The following is a 17,606-nucleotide window of genomic DNA, read 5'->3' as shown; positions in this document are numbered from 1 at the left end:
TTTATATAATTCTAATATTATTAATTATTAAAATAAATAATAAATATATATTTAATATCGCTAATAATATTTATTAAAATAATTAATATTTCGATTTTAAAACGTTCTTTATTATAATAATAATTAATCGCTATTTTTTTAAAGAAAATCTTAAAATATATTATTTTATAAATTTTATTAAAGATTATAATTTTATTAAAAAAGAGCTTAATATAGAAATTAAAAGATAAAAATAAAAAATTAATAATTTACTTAGATATTAATATATTAATAATAATAAGAAAAAGAAAAATAATGTAATAGAATAGAGAATGAAAAATAATATATTATTAATATACTTCTTATTAATAAAATTAAAATTAAAAATTAACGAATTTTTAATATAAACGCTATAGACGAAAAATATATAGAAGAGATTATATATATTAAAATTTTTAATTATTAATAATTAAGCGATAATAAAAAAAGAGATAAAATATTAAAAATTATTAAGAAAATAAGATTAAGAATTTAAATTTAAATAATAGATAAGAATATAATTAGATAGATTAAGAGAGTAAAATAGAGTAATAATATAAAAAATAAATCTCTAAAATAGCGATCTTTAAAAATTAATAATAAAAATTCTTTTTATAAATATACTTATTTAAATTTAATAAGTAATATAAATATAGTTTATTTATATTTAATAGTAATTATAATAATTATAAAAAATATAAAAAAGAAATAAATTATAATTAATCTTATATAGTCTTTAAAAGTTATTTTATTATTAAAAATATTTTAGAATAAATCTATATTAATATTAATAAGAAAAATAATTAGAATTAAAAAATTATAAGAAATATAATTAATATCTTTTATTTATTATAGATATACGCTAAATAGATATTTTACGATAAATTTTTATATAAAAATTATTCTTTAACGCTAAGTTATAATTATAAAATTAATAATATAATAAGATATACTCTAAAACCTCGCTTCGGGTCGGAATAAAATCGGGGTTTCGAGGAAACTCGAAACCCCGACCCGAAACCCTACCCCGACCCCGAACCCCTCCGAAACCCCATCGAGGTCCCCCGCCCCATTACGCAGCGTAGATTATAAAATTAGACGATTTTATTTATTTAATATTTTAAATACTAAAAGTATAGATATATATTTATATTATACGAGTAAAGATCTATAAATTAAATTTATAATTATTTTTTTAATTAGAACTATCGAGTAAATAGATAAGCGATCTTTAATAAGCGAACTTTAATAAGCGATATTTTAATTCCTTACGCTTTAATAATTCTAAGATTAAATTTAAGAATTATATTTTAATTTAAAAGTCTATATTTCGTTTTATAATTTAAAAAAATAATCTTAAAACTTTAATAGAAAATAAAAAAATTATTTTGTATATTAATAACGTATATCTATTTTTTTAATAGTTACGAATATTAATTTATTTATTCGCGATAACTTAGTCGATCTAATTAAAAAGCGTAGTAACTCTAAATTTAAAATAAGCTATATATATAATTTTAAGATTTTTAAGCTTAATTCTATATTATTCTTTTATATATATTAATAGTAATAAAATTTAATATATAAGATATAATTAGATATATAATATTTAAGATTATAAAAAACTAGTATTTATAGCTCTAAAGGTTTTTATTTTATATAAAGAGAAAGAATATATAGTTTTAAATAAGCGCTATTTATTGAAGATTAAAGAGAAATAAAAAATTATATAGAGAATAATTAATAAAGTTTTATTTTATAGATATTTAAGAATTATATTAATAATATTTAAAAAGAAGTAAAAGATATTAATCGATATAATTAATTTATATAAGAATTTTAATATTATAATAGATAAGACGTTATAATTAAAGATAAAAATAGAAAAATTAAGACTATTTATAGCTTTTTATTAAGAAAAAGATTAAAAGACTTTTATAAATATAAGATTTATTAAGAGCGTTAAAGTCTTAATAATAAAGATATATATAGTTATAATAGTTAAATAGATTATAAATTAAGAAATTAAGAATCTAATCGAGATTTTAATTAAGAGAAACGTTATAATATAAATTTTATAGTTATAGACTTTATATTAAAATATTAATAAATAAAATTTTTATAATATAATCTTAGAAAAGATTTAGAAATAATAATAATTTTATTTATAAATTAAATAATATAGAAGATTAATATTCTTACTATTTAGAAACTATACTTTATAAAATATAATAAATTCTTATATAATTTTAATATTAGCGCTTTTTATCTAGTATATTAATTTAAAAAAAATATAAAAACTTATTTTTATATTAATAAAAAGCTTAATTAAGATTAATAGAAAATTAAATATTTATTAAGAAATATATATATATTAAGAATATAGTTAAAGAAGAATAATAGCGAGAACTAGTTAAGAGTAATCTTTATTTATAATATATATAATTTAAACTTAATAATAATTAATAGAAGTAATCTTTTTAATTTATTTATAATTAAAAAATAATTAAAAAATTTAAAAAGAGTATATTCTACTCGATAACTTTAATCTATATTATCTTAATTAAAATAATTTAAAGAGATATATAATCTAATAGCTATGATCGTAATTAGAAATATAAATATTTTATTATTAAGTTATTAGTATTTAGTATATATAAAAGAATAAGATAGAATTAAGTTTAAAAATCTTAAATTTATATATATAGCTAATTATAAATTCGAGGTTATTATATCTTTTAACTAGACTATTTAAGTTAACTCTCTAGCTCTCTTAAGCTCTCTTATTAAAAAAATAGATATATATTATTAATTTTAAAATAATATTTTTATTTTCTATTAAAATTTTAAGATTTTTTTTTTAAATTATAAAACGAAATATAAGCTTTTAGAATTTTTTTTTTTTAAAATTTAGTCTTATAATTATTAAAGCGTAAGAAATTTAAATATTATTTACTAGAGTTCGCTCGACAGTCGAATAGCCCTAATTAAAAAATAAGTATATATTATTTAATTTTAAAATAACTTTTTTATTTTCTATTAAAATTCTAATATTTTTTTTAAATTATAGAATAAAATATAAGCTTTTAAATAAAAAAAGGATTCTTAAATTTAGTCTTATAAATATTAAAGCGTAAAGAATTCAAATATCGCTTATTAAAGTTCGCTTATTAAAGATCGCTTATTAAAGATTATTTATCTATTTACTCGATAGCTCTAATTAAAAAAAAAATTATAAATTTAATTTATAAATCTTTACTCGTATAATAATATAAAGAGTAAAAAATAGAAAAGTACTATTAATTTTATTTTCGCTATATCGAGAATAATAAAAATAATATAGAAATATTAAATATTTTTAATTATCTATTAATAACAATAGAGATAAGATTATATATAAAGAACTTTTTAATAATATCTAGAAAGATTTAAAAAATCGCGAAATTAAAAAAAGTAAAATAAGAGGTTTTAAGATTAAAATAATTTTTTTTTATTATTAATTAAGAATTTAATATAGATTAATAAATATCTAAAAAGAATATTAAAAGAGTTATAAAAGCGATCTTTAATAAGCGAACTTTAGTAAGCGATATTTGAATTTCTTACGCTTTAATAATTATAAGATTAAATTTAAAAATTCTTTTTTTATTTAAAAGCCTATATTACGTTCTATAATTAAAAAGAAAAATTTTAAAATTTTAATAGAAAATAAAAAAGTTATTCTAAAATTAAATAATATATATCTATTTTTTAATTAGAGCTATCGAGCGAACTTTGATAAGCGAACTTTAATAAGCGATATTTAAATTCCTTACGCTTTAATAATTATAAGATTAAATTTAAAAAAAAAATCTAAAAGCGTAAGTTACGTTCTATAATTTAAAAAAAAAATCTTAAAATTTTAATAGAAAATAAAAAAGTTATTTTATATATAAATAACGTATATTTATTTTTTTAATAAGAAGATATAAAAGAGCTATCGAATTAATTTAGTCGATTTAATTAAAGAGTATAGCGAATTTAAATTTATAATTAACTATATATATAAATTTAAGATTTTTTAAATTAGCTTTATATTATTTTTTCTATATATTAATATCGAATAATTATATAGATAAAAGATATTAGATAGTAATAGATAGCTCTATTAAGATATACTAGATCTTAATAAATAATAGAGCTAATAATAAATTAAGAGAGATATAGAATATACTTATAATACTATCTTTTCTCTTATATAGAATTATATTCTTATAATTAATAGGTAAAAGAGTAGTAAAAATAGTATATATATACGCTCGCTTAAAAATTAATAAAATAATAAAGAACTTTTAATATCTGGAATTTTTAATACTATAATCTTTCTCGATGATAGTATAAATAGTAAGAGTTTATATCTTAATCTTTAAGTTAACGTCGTTATTAGCTAGAGATATAACGAGAATAGAAATTTTAATTTAAAAGAAATCGATAAGATAATAAATAAATAATAATTATAAGTTATTTTAATAGATAATAGTAATTCTCGAGTCGATATTCTAGTATAAAGAATATCGATAAAATAGTATAAATTAATTAATTAAGAGGTCTTAAATTAAATCGAGTCGTAAACGCTAAACTTTAATTTAATATTAAATTAATTTAGCGTAAATCTCTTCGTAATAAGTTATTTAGTTAATATTAATTATACTTAGCGACGACGCTAGTAAGATTCGCGTATAATCTAATATAGTTTTAAAATATATTAAGAGTTATATTAATAAGAGAAGCTAGCTTAATAAATCTAAAATAAAGCTATTATAAAATAATATAGATTTAAAAAATTATTTTATAAATATAAAAAATAAAGTTATTATAAAATATCGAATAATTTTAATTTATTTAAAAACGCGATATTTAAGATATTATTAGACTAGAGTTATTATTATTATTAAAGATTTTATCTTTTATAAATAATAATTAGCGACGCTAATAGACTACTTATAAATATTATTTATAGAAATTATCGATTATATCTTAATAATTTTCGAATTCGCTATCGTTTAAGTTATATTATTTAAGATTATTATTAAAACTCTTTTATTTTATTTAGTACTTAAAATAATTATTAATAAATTTAAAAGTAATAATCTTCTCTACTATCTATTTAATTTAATCTTTAATAATAATATACTTTAATAGAGAATTAATTTATCTAGATAAGAGATTTATTAATATAAAACTTAAGAGATTAAGATAAAAGATATTATAAATCTTTATACTTATTAAGAGCTTTAAGCGATATAAGATTTTTATAAGATCTATTACTTTAAATAGATTATATCTCTTATTATTTAGTTTTTAAGATAGTTAATTTAAGATAATATTCTTATTATTAAGAAAGATTATATTATTTACTTTAAAAGTAATCTTCTAATATCGCTTATTAATCTAAATTATTATAATCTTTTAAGTATAATTTATATTATTTCGAATATAATTAAAAACTTACTATATATACTTAATAATACTCTTTACTTAAATAGTATTAAAGCGTTTATAAGTAATATTATAGTCGATAATATTTAAATTAAAACTTATTTAAGAGTAAAAGCTTTTATTTATAAAGAATAATAAGATATTTATCGCTATAAAAGTAGTATTATTATTAATAAACTCGATAATAAGTAATTATTTAGACTAATTATCTTATATATAGTTATAATATATTTAAAAATAACGTTTTATATTCTAATTAGCCTATTTAGTCTATTTATTAATTTTAAGATAAAAGACTATTAATAACTTAGTCTTAATCTCGAGTTATTTATAAAAGATTTTCTATATTATTAATATAAATTAAGAATCTCTATTTAAAATTATCGATATCGATAAATTATATAAATAAAAGATCTTTTTAAATAATATATTAATTATCTTTTCGATTATAATTTCTTTATCTATATTAGAGTATATAATATAATATTATTTTTTAATAAATCGATTTATCGCTATCTAGATAGCGTTATATCTATTAAATATAAATAAATTTATTATAAAGTCTATCGAGATTAGTAGTCGAAAAGGTATGAAATTTTTTAAACTTAGAATTCTTCAATTTTTACTTCTTTTCTTTGAAAATTTATATCTTTATAATCTATTTATAAAATCTTATAATTCTTAAAGCCCTATAACGAGACTAGTCTATTTATACGAGACGATTTTAAAATACGATAATTTATATATAAAATATCGAGTAAAATTAGAAATATCTTATATCTTTTAGAATAATATCTCGAAAATTACTTAAATTTCATATTAAATATTATACCTTTTCGACTAGTAATCGAGATATTCTACTATCGCTTTTAAGAAGTTAAGAGAGATTATAATAGACTATATTCTTAATTATAAGAGATTTTAAATTTATAATAAATATAATAATTTCGAATATAGATAGTAATAATAGCTCTTATATCTCGTTAATAATATTCTTACTTAAATAGCTTATAGATATAAATTATATCGAGATATCTATATAAGAATTAATTATATATTTCGCGAATAATATTAATATATAGATCTTTTAATACTTATAAGCGATTCTTATAATAGAATATCTCGTTTTTTATAAAGCACTTATTAAGTATAACTTTATATAGTTTATTTTTACCTTTTATAATTACTTTACGAATTTTATTATAAAACTTATTAATTTTATTTTCTTAGATTATCTTATAAAAGATAAGATTATTAATAATATATATTTTAACGCTTTTATTATCGAGTTCTAAATAGTTAAATATAAGTATTATCTAATATTATTATTTTAAGTATTTATTCTTTAAGCTATCTAGCTTAACATCGACTATATATATAAATAAATTAATCTTAATATCTTAAGACTTTAAATAATAGATAATTTTAATATTAAATTTAAATAGTATATTTAAATAGCGAGCCTAGCGATAATTTAGATTTCTTTCTTTTATAAAGTATATTAAGCTCTTATAATTTATAAAGATCTTAATAGAAATATTAATATATTTTAATTTAGAATATTAATATTTTAAATAGCGAATAATAATTAGTAACTTTTTATTATAGATCTAATAATTATATTTAGTTAAAATAAGATTCTTATTATAAAAAGCTATCGAATATAAAATTTCTTCGTTATTATATTAGAATAGAATATTACTATTAACGTAATTAGAGAAATTTATTTCGAGTATAATATTTTTTAATTTATCGAAATAGTATAAAATTAAAGCTTTTATAATAGTTATCTTTAGTAAATAAAAGATTTCTTAATAGATTAATAATTAATTAAATATTACTTTCTTAACTATAAGCTTTATTATTAATTTTATAATCTTCGAGAAATCTCTTATAAATTAATAATAGAAGTTATAAAAGTTAATAAAGATTTATATCTCTTTTAAATTAATAGAGATAGATTATTTAATAATAGCTTAAATTTTAATAGAGTCTATATAAAGATTATTAATTAAAATAAAAAGATTTAAAAACTTCGTCTCTTAAATATAAAACTCGTATTTAAGAATATCTATTTATAATTCGATCTCTTATAATTTTTAAAGAATCTTTCAAATATATATAATATATTTCTTTCTCGATTAATTATAAATAAGAATATTATTAAAATAGACTTAATAGATATTATTTAGATATTTAAATAGAATATTATTTATATATTATTAATAGATAGCTAGACTATTAATTAGATTAAAGAGAAGTATTTAATACTTATATATATCGAGAAAGATAACGAATATAATATCTAATCGAGTAAGATATTTATAATTCTAAATTCTTATAAGAACTTTATCTATTAATAGAATTAAATATTAATTTCTCTTAGTAATAATATTTAGTCTTCGATAGTCTATATAAAAGTCTAAATCTTTATTTAATTTTTTAATAAATAGAATAAAAAATACGAACGAAGTATAACTAGATATTATAAAACTCTTTTTTAAATATTTATTTAAATACTTCTTAATTTATTTTAACTTATATTCTAATATAGAATAAACTTAACTCTTTAATAATTTAACGATATTAATCTCTATAAATTTTAATTTATAATTACATAAATAATATAATAGTAGTTTATTCGTCTTTATTTTATTAAAAATATTTAAATAATTATAATACTCGATAAGAAGCTTTTATTTAATATCTTAGAATTAATAATTTTAATAGCGCTAATTTAAATAGAATAATTCGATTTATAATATCTCTTATAATTCTTTTCTTAATGATAAAAATAGAACTTATTAATTAATATATAAGAATTATATAGTTTTTTTTAAAAAGATAATTTCTTTAATAGCGAGTTATAGATCTTATTTATAATAAGAGTAAATAGTCGATTTCTCTTATTACGCGCTAGTTAATAATATAATAAAATATTAATTTCAATAATATTAATAAATTATAAGTTTATATCTTATTTTTATTTTACGTTTCGAAAAGTAGATATAAATCTCTTCTTATTAATTAATTCGCTAGAGATATTTAAGTTAATAGTAAAGTTTAAGTTATTATTATATACGAGTTAAAAAGAAGATTTTTTCTTTAAAATAATCTATAAAATAGGGAATTTCGATTTCGAATTTAGTAAGATAGCGAGATTCTTCGCTATTAAGATCTTATTATTATTATAATTATAGCGATCTAATATAAAAAGAATCTTATCTTTTATTATATTAAAAAGCACTCTATATTTATTTATCTATAATTTTTTTAAAATTATATTATATACGAGTAAAGGCATATAAATTAAATGTATAATCATTTTTTTGATTAGAGCTATCGAGTAAATAGATGAGCGATCTTTGATAAGCGAACTTTAATGAGCGATATTTGAATTCCTTACGCTTTAATAATTATAAGACTAAATTTAAGAATTATTTTTTTCTCTTAAAGCCTATATTTCGTTCTATTATTTAAAAAAAAATCTCAAAATTTTAATAGAAAACGAAAAAGTTATTCTAAAATTAAATAATGTGTATCTATTTTTTGATAGGGCTGTCCGGCTGTCGAGCGAACTCTGGTGAGCGATATTTGAGTTCCTTGCGCTTTAATAATTATAAGATCAAATTTCAAAATTCTTAAGAATTCGGAAAGCATAGACTACGCTCCAAAATTTAAAATTTAAAATCTTAAAATTTTAATAGAAAATAAAAAAGTTATTTTAAAATTAAATAATATATATCTATTTTTTAATAGTTACGAATACTAATTTATTTATTCGCGATAATTTAGTTAATCTAATTAAAGAGCGTAGTAACTCTAAATTTATAATTAACTATATATATAAATTTAAGATTTTTAAGCTTAGCTCTATCTTATTCTTTTATATATACTAATAAAAAAAGCGATAAGTATAGAATATATTCTCTCTCGATAATTATTTATTATTATTATTAAAAGTAAATAATAAATAATAAGCTTCTTCGCGATTCGGCTACTATAATTCTTTAGAGATTTAGATTTTAATAATAATTCTTTATAAATTCTATAAATTAGAGATTTATTAATAACTATATATATCTTAGTATATTTATTATTAATAAGGGCGTTCTAAAATAAATACTTTTATTTCTATAATAATAGCGTAACTTATATTCTAAAAGAATAACGTATTAAAGAATTATTAAGAGTATTTAGTAGATATATATTATAAATCCCTCTTATTATAACTTTAATAGAGATTATTTATTTCTTGAATTTTTAAAGACTTTATAAGCGTCGATTAATAGATTAACTTTATATTTATTATCGATAATAAATTCGTAAATTTATATATCTTATAAGATCTTTTTATTAACGTTAGTTTATTTTCATATTAAATATTTTTATCTTAAATAATCTATTTTTTTATAATTAAAATATATAGAATTCTTTAAATCGATATTTATTCTTATTTTCGATATATTCTAAAAAGTATCTAAGATATTAATACTCGATATAATAGCGAAAGATATATAATCCTTAATTATCGCGATAATTATCTTTCTTATTCGAGTTATAATAATTTTAGAAATAATAATATTAAGAGCTAGAGCTTAATACTATTTATAGTCTATATATTATAAATTATCGTTATTTATAAGATATTTTTTAATATTCTTTAAGAGTATAAACTTTCGATTAAAAAGGCTTATAAAAACGATATAAAGTTTAATATATATTTATAGCTTAATATTTAAATTATTCTTTAGATGGATTTTATTATAATTAAGTATAAAATCGAGTTTAACGAGTTTTATATAGAATCTATTAAAGGGCTAGATTATCTGTTAAAGAAAATTATAGTTTTATCTTATTTTTTTATAATAATTTAGCTTTTCGTAGATTTTAGCTAGTTAATCTATAATCTTATTAATTAATATATAGAGATTTATAATATCTTTATATCTTCTATTTAAAATATAAAAGATCGTTTTTTATCTATTTATAATAGAAAATAAATAATTTAAAATATTTCGATAAAGTAATAATTCTTATTATCTAATAATTTTTCCTTTATTTTAACTAATTAATTCTCTTATTCGAGATTCTTCTTATTAAGAAAGAAGAGAAGATTTAATAATCTAATAAACCTTTTTTTTTATAAATAGAGAGTAGAACTTAAATAGACTTTAGTAAGATTAATACTTATATCTTAAAAATAATTTATAGATTTTAAAATATACTTAATTATAATATTATTAGTTACTATTAAAGCTCTCTATTATTATTTTATAGCTTTATAATCTTAATATTAATTTACTCTAAGTATTATTAAATTTTATTCTATTAATTTATTACGAGTAAAGATTTATAAATTAAATTTATAGTTATTTTTTTAATTAGAGCTATCGAGTAAATAGATAAACGATCTTTAATAAACGATCTTTAATAAGCGAACTTTAATAAGCGAACTTTAATAAGCGATATTTTAAATTCCTTACGCTTTAATAATTATAAGACTATATTTAAGAATTCTTTTTTTATCTAAAAGCTTATATTCTATTCTATAATTTAAAAAAAAATCTTAAAACTTAAATAGAAAATAAAAAAGTTATTCTAAAATTAAATAATATATATCTATTTTTTAATTAAGGCTATTTAGCTATCGAGTTAAATTTAATAAACGATATTTAAATTTCTTATACTTTAATAATTATAAGATTAAATTTTAAAATTCTTAAAAATTCGAAAAGCTTAAATAACGCTTTAAAATTAAAAGAAATTTTTTTTTTAAAATTTTAATAGAAAATAAAAAAATTATTTCTATTGTAAATAACGTATATATTTTTTTTAATAAGAGGTCTCGAAAGAGCTAGCGGGCTAACTTAGTCGGTTTAATTAAAGAATATAATAATTCTAAATTTATAATTAATTATATATATAGATTTAAGGTTTTTTAGCTTAGCTTTATCTTATTCTTTTATATATACTAATCTTATTCTTTTTAGTTTTAAAATCGATATATTATTTAATTATATCTCGAAATTAGTTTTATTAATAGCGAAGATTAGAAAGTTTAATAAGAAATTAAATAGACTTTTATCGACTTAATAGCGTAGTTAATTAATATTAATAATTTATTATAGATTTATAATAGTCTTAATATTCTTCGCTATATTATTAAATAATAAAGATTATTATTAACTAAATATCTAATTAAAAAGATTACTAACTCGATTTATCTTATTTAATTATATATTTAAAATAATGATTTTAAAATAAAGAGAAGAGAATTACGTTATTTCTCTCGATTCTTTAATATTATAAATATTAAGCGAAGAGGAGAAAAGAAAAACTTCTTATAATATCTTTTATAAGGCTTTACTATAAATTCGAAAAATAGTATTATATTTTATAAGAACTTTTTTTTTCTTAGTTTATAGATCGTTTAAACTATTATAAGAACTATAAATAATCTAAATATCGTTTTTTTAAATACTTTTACTTCGCTTAAAAGATTAATTATATAATTATTAAGTTAAATAGCGATTTCTTTAAATTTACTAGTTATATAAATAAATTAATTTAATAATTACTTTATTTCTCTAACTAGTTATAAGACTATTACGCTATCTTAATAAATAATCTTTATAATATATTACTTATATAATAAATTTACTTAGAAATATAATAACTTAACTTAATATCTTATTAAAGTCTCTATTAATAGATTTCTTAAATTTATCTATTAATTTAAATATAGTAAGTAAGATAATTTAATTATAGTATTAGAATTAATATAAATATAATATTAATATAGATATAATATTAATATAGATATAATATTAATATAGATATAATATTAATATAGATATAATATTAATATAGATATAATATTAATATAGATATATTAAATAATATAATTAGATATTAAATAACTATATAGATAGAAGATATTAAATAGTAGTAGATGACTTTACTAAGATACGCTAGATCTTAATAGATAATAAAGCTAATAATATATTAAGAAAGATATAGAGTACGCTCGTAATATAAAATAAGATTATTACTACTAGTCGAAAAGATATAATATATTCTATAGAATATTTTATATTAAGTAATATTATATCGTATTCGAATATAATATAAATAAAGTTAAATATTATATCTTTTTTTAATATTAACTCGAGATCTTAACGATATATATTATAAAATAATATATTTTCTATATTTAAAAGTATAAGTAATTATTCTAGTAATTATTCTAATTAACGATTAAGCGTATTTATTCTTATTTATATTTATTTAATAAATTTAATATAATAGCTATTACTATTATAACTATTATTATTATAGCTATTATTATTATAACTACTACTATTATAATTATTATTATTATTATAACTATTACTATTTTAACTATTATTATTATAACTATTACTATTATAACTATTACTATTATAACTATTACAAAAATTAATAACTATTATATAATAAAAGACTATTTAAATAATAAATAGTTATAGTTATAATAATAATAGTTATAATAGTAATTACTTAGCTATTAAAATATTAGATATATAATATATAAAACGAAGTTACGAACGAATTAATTATTTAAAATCTCTTCGAAGTTAGATTTTAAATATAGTATAAAATTAGATAGCTAAAAAAATATAATAGCTAAAATACGCGAAGATTAAAAATATAATAACTGAGATTAGTAGACGAAAAGGTATAATATTTAATATAAGATTTAAGTAATTTTCGATGTATTATTTTAAAAGATATAGAATATTTCTAATCTTACTCGATATTTATTATATAAAATATCGTATTTTAAAATCGTCTCGTATAGAATAGACTAGTCTCGTTATAGGACTTTAAGAATAATAAGATTCTATTAATAGATTATAAAGATATAAATTTTTAAAGAAAAGAAGTAAAAGTTAAAAAATTTTAAGTATAAATTTTTTTATATCTTTTCGATTACTAGCTAAGATTCGCGGAGATTATATATCGATAATAGTTATAATAGTAATAGTTATAATAGTAATAATTATAATAGTAATAGTTATAATAGTAATAGTTATAATAGTAATAGTTATAGATTTAAGTCTATAAATTAAATTTATAAAAAGTAATTAATTTTTAAATCTAATTTCGAGATTAAATTCTAATTTCGAGATTAAATTTAACTCTCGAAGAGTGAAAATATTTTAATTTAAGATTTACTTAGAATTATAAAATCGAATTTAATAAAATTTAAATTATTTAAAAGTATAAATTATACTTTATAATTTAAAAAAAAAATTTTATAAAAAAAAAGAAAAGTTATATTAATAATAAATTTTAGAGAGTTAATTAATTTTAAATTAATTTAAGTTAAATTAATAAGAAGTTCTATTTAATATTTATTTTAATTTATTTATATTAATTATTTTTATTATTATTTTTATAATTTATAGAATTTTTATTAATTTTATTAATTTTATAATTTTACGATCTTTATAATTTTATAATTTTTTAGCTAAAGAGATTTATAATTCTCATCGAGAACGAGTGAAATATTTTTAAATTTTATTAAAATTAATATTATTCGACTATCTAAGTTTATATAAAAGGATATTCTTAATAAATTAAAGAAGTATTTAATAAGCGATATTTAAATCCTCTATCTTTAAACTTTTCTAAGATTAAAATTTAAAATTTATTTTTTACTTAAAAGTGTAAATTACGTTCTATAATTTAAAAAAAAAGATTAAAATTTTAATAGAAAATAAAAAAGTTAGTTTAAGAATAAATAATATATACTTATTTTTTAATTAGAGCTATCGAGCGAACTTTAATAAGCGATATTTTAATTTCTTACGCTTTAATAACTATAAGATTAAATTTTATAATTATTTTAGTATTAAGAAGCGTAAGTTATAGGCTATAATTGAAAAAAAAAATCTAAAAATCTTAATAGAAAATAGTAAAGTTATTAAAGAGTTAAAAATAGAATAAGAGATTTTAATAATTATAAACGCTAATTTATTTATTCGCGATAATTTAGTCGATCTAATTAAAGAGCGTAATAATCTTAAATTTATAATTAATTATATATATAAATTTAAGATTTTATAGCTTAATTCTATCTTATATTATTATATATATTAATAATAGTAATAGCTATTATATTCAATTTATCGAATAAGAATAAATATAATTAATCGTTAATTAGAATAATAATTAAAATAGCTACTTTATACTTTTAAATATAGAAATCTTAATTATTTATAATATAATATTATAGATATATTATCTTATAATATATATCGTTAAGATTTTATATTATATTAGTATATATAAAAGAATAAGATAGAGCTAAGCTATAAAATCTTAAATTTATATATATAGCTAATTATAAATTTAAAGTTACTACGCTCTTTAATTAAACCGACTAAATTAACCTATTAACTCTCTTAAATTTTCTTATTAACAATTTATATATAGAAGTTTTATACTCTAAAATTAATTAGCTTTCTATAAATACTATTACTTTATAATTTCGTAAATTATAGAGTTTAATTTACGCTTTCTAACGATATAAAAAGTATAAAGTTTAATCTATTATTAATAGATTAAATTAATATTTAAATATTATAATTATAATAAATATATCTAAAATTAAATAATAATTCTTTTATCTATTTATATAATTATTATTCTTTTACTACTCTATTAATTCTATTAATTTTATTAATATAAATATAATTATTCTTAATACCTCTCGCGGAAATATTACTAAATACTTTAGATATATATATTTCTTTTATTTGTCTTTTAGAGCCTCTATTAATACTCTTAAATTATTTCTTAATAAATCTATTATTATTAATAATCGAGGCTATAAGCGAGTTTAATAGCTATTTATTACTATTTATAAATATATTAGAAAATTCTTAAAAAGAGCTTAAACGAATTTTTTTTTTTTTATAGATTTCTTTTAAATTAGCGATAATATCTTTTAACTTAGCGATACTATCTTCTAAAATATTTTTTTCTCTTCTATTTATTCTTTATTATTTTATTTTAAAGTCTTTTAATATATATTAAATCTTAAATATTATTAAAAAGAAGCTTTTAAATAAAAGAAAGATAATATAAAAAACTCTCTATTATAAGACTTATTAGTAGATTTCTTTAATAATAATTTCGATAGCTTATATTCTTTTAACTTATCTTTTAACTCTTATTTAGCTTTTATTTAATCTCTAATAAAACTCGCTAGCTATATTATATATTATTTATATATTATAAAATCTATATAATATAATTTAAGTTTTATAAATTAAATTTATAATAGCTATAGTATATTATTATAAAAAGATAAAATAGTTAAATAATATTATAATAGTAAAAAGATTAAAGTCGATATATCTAAAATAGATATTAATTAAGAAGTAGATAATATAGAATAAAGTTATAAGAGCGTTAAAATAAGTATAAATAATTCGATTAATCTTAGCGAGTATATTATTAATTAAATTCTTTATTTTTTAACGCTAGAGATTTTAAATTTTATTAATAATTATAAAGAATTTCGTTATTATAGCGTTTAATATAATAATATAATCTCTATAATCTTATAATAGATTACTATTAATTATTTAATCGCTTTTTATATATATAAAATTTAGAAAGTAATTACTACTTATATATCTATTTTAATATCTTTAAAAAGCGAAAAATTAATTTTTAGCTAAATCTATATTATAGATAATATCTAAAATTAATTTATAATACGATATAATTTTCTTTCGATTATATTTTCTATATTAATTTTACTAGATATAATTATTATAATTATATTAATTAAACGCTCTATTATAAAATAGCTATAATTCTTAAAAATATTAATCTTTATATTAATATTTTTAAATTAATATTTAAAAGACTAAAGATTAATCTAAATATAAGAGATTATAAATTATTTTATAAGAATTTATAATATTATAATTTATATATCTATAATTATTCTATTTTAAATAAAATCGCTATTATTTAAAAGAGTAATATTAATAATTTATTAGATATATTTAAAATTAAAAATATATTAATAAAAGCTTAAAATAATAAGAGATTTAATATTTTATATTAGTATTTAATCTATATATCTTTATATTATTCTCTTATCTTTTTATTTAATAAATAATTTTAATATAATAATATATTAGATAAGAGTTTTTTTATCTAGCGAAGTAAAAATAATAAAGTTATCTTATAAATTAGAGAAATTATTAATTAAAATAACTCTATATAAATAACGCTTATCTTATATTATAAATCTATATTATTTATTTATTTTATTTTATTAATTATTAACTTTCTATAGATATATAATATAAATTTATCTTAATAAATTTAATCGCTTTTTTTATTATAATAGATTATTATAATATTCTATTTATAATATCTATATAGCTATTAAAAGTAATAAACTCTATTAATTAAAAATAAATTAGAAAATTATTTAAATTAATATTTATTAAGTAATTATTAATATTTATATTAATAGAGTTATTATAAATAATTAAACTAGTAAATAACGTATTATTCTCTCTTTCTTCTATTAAAAAGATTTATAATTTATAAAATAACTCTATTAAGATATTATTACTCTATTTACTAAATTTAATTAATTAAATCTCTTTATAACTTTTATCTATAATTTAAAATAAATCGAGATTATCGAAAATCTTCTACTTAATAAATAAATTATTAATTAATTTAATTTAATTATTAAAGTATTTAGATTAAAATTAAAAACTCTTATAAATAATATTCTAAAGAAAAAGATATTAGATATACTTTTATTCTTTTTATCTCTTATTATAATATAATAACTCTTTCTCTTTTTATTTAATAGAGTAATTCTTTAGATAATATATAAGTTAGATAATTAATATAAATTATAATCTCTAGAGATACTTCTAATATAATTTAGTTTATTATATATTATAATTTCTATTAATTAATTTTATATATTATTTAAAAAAAAAAGTTTTTATAAGAGCGAAGTATAATTAATTAAAATATCGATTAGCTCTAACTCTAACTAACTTTATAAATAATAAATC

This window comes from Letharia lupina (genome assembly GCF_014066315.1).
Source record: "Letharia lupina isolate WasteWater1 chromosome Unknown contig_6, whole genome shotgun sequence".
Taxonomy (NCBI): domain Eukaryota; kingdom Fungi; phylum Ascomycota; class Lecanoromycetes; order Lecanorales; family Parmeliaceae; genus Letharia; species Letharia lupina.
Note: the sequence above shows the minus strand (reverse complement) of the source record.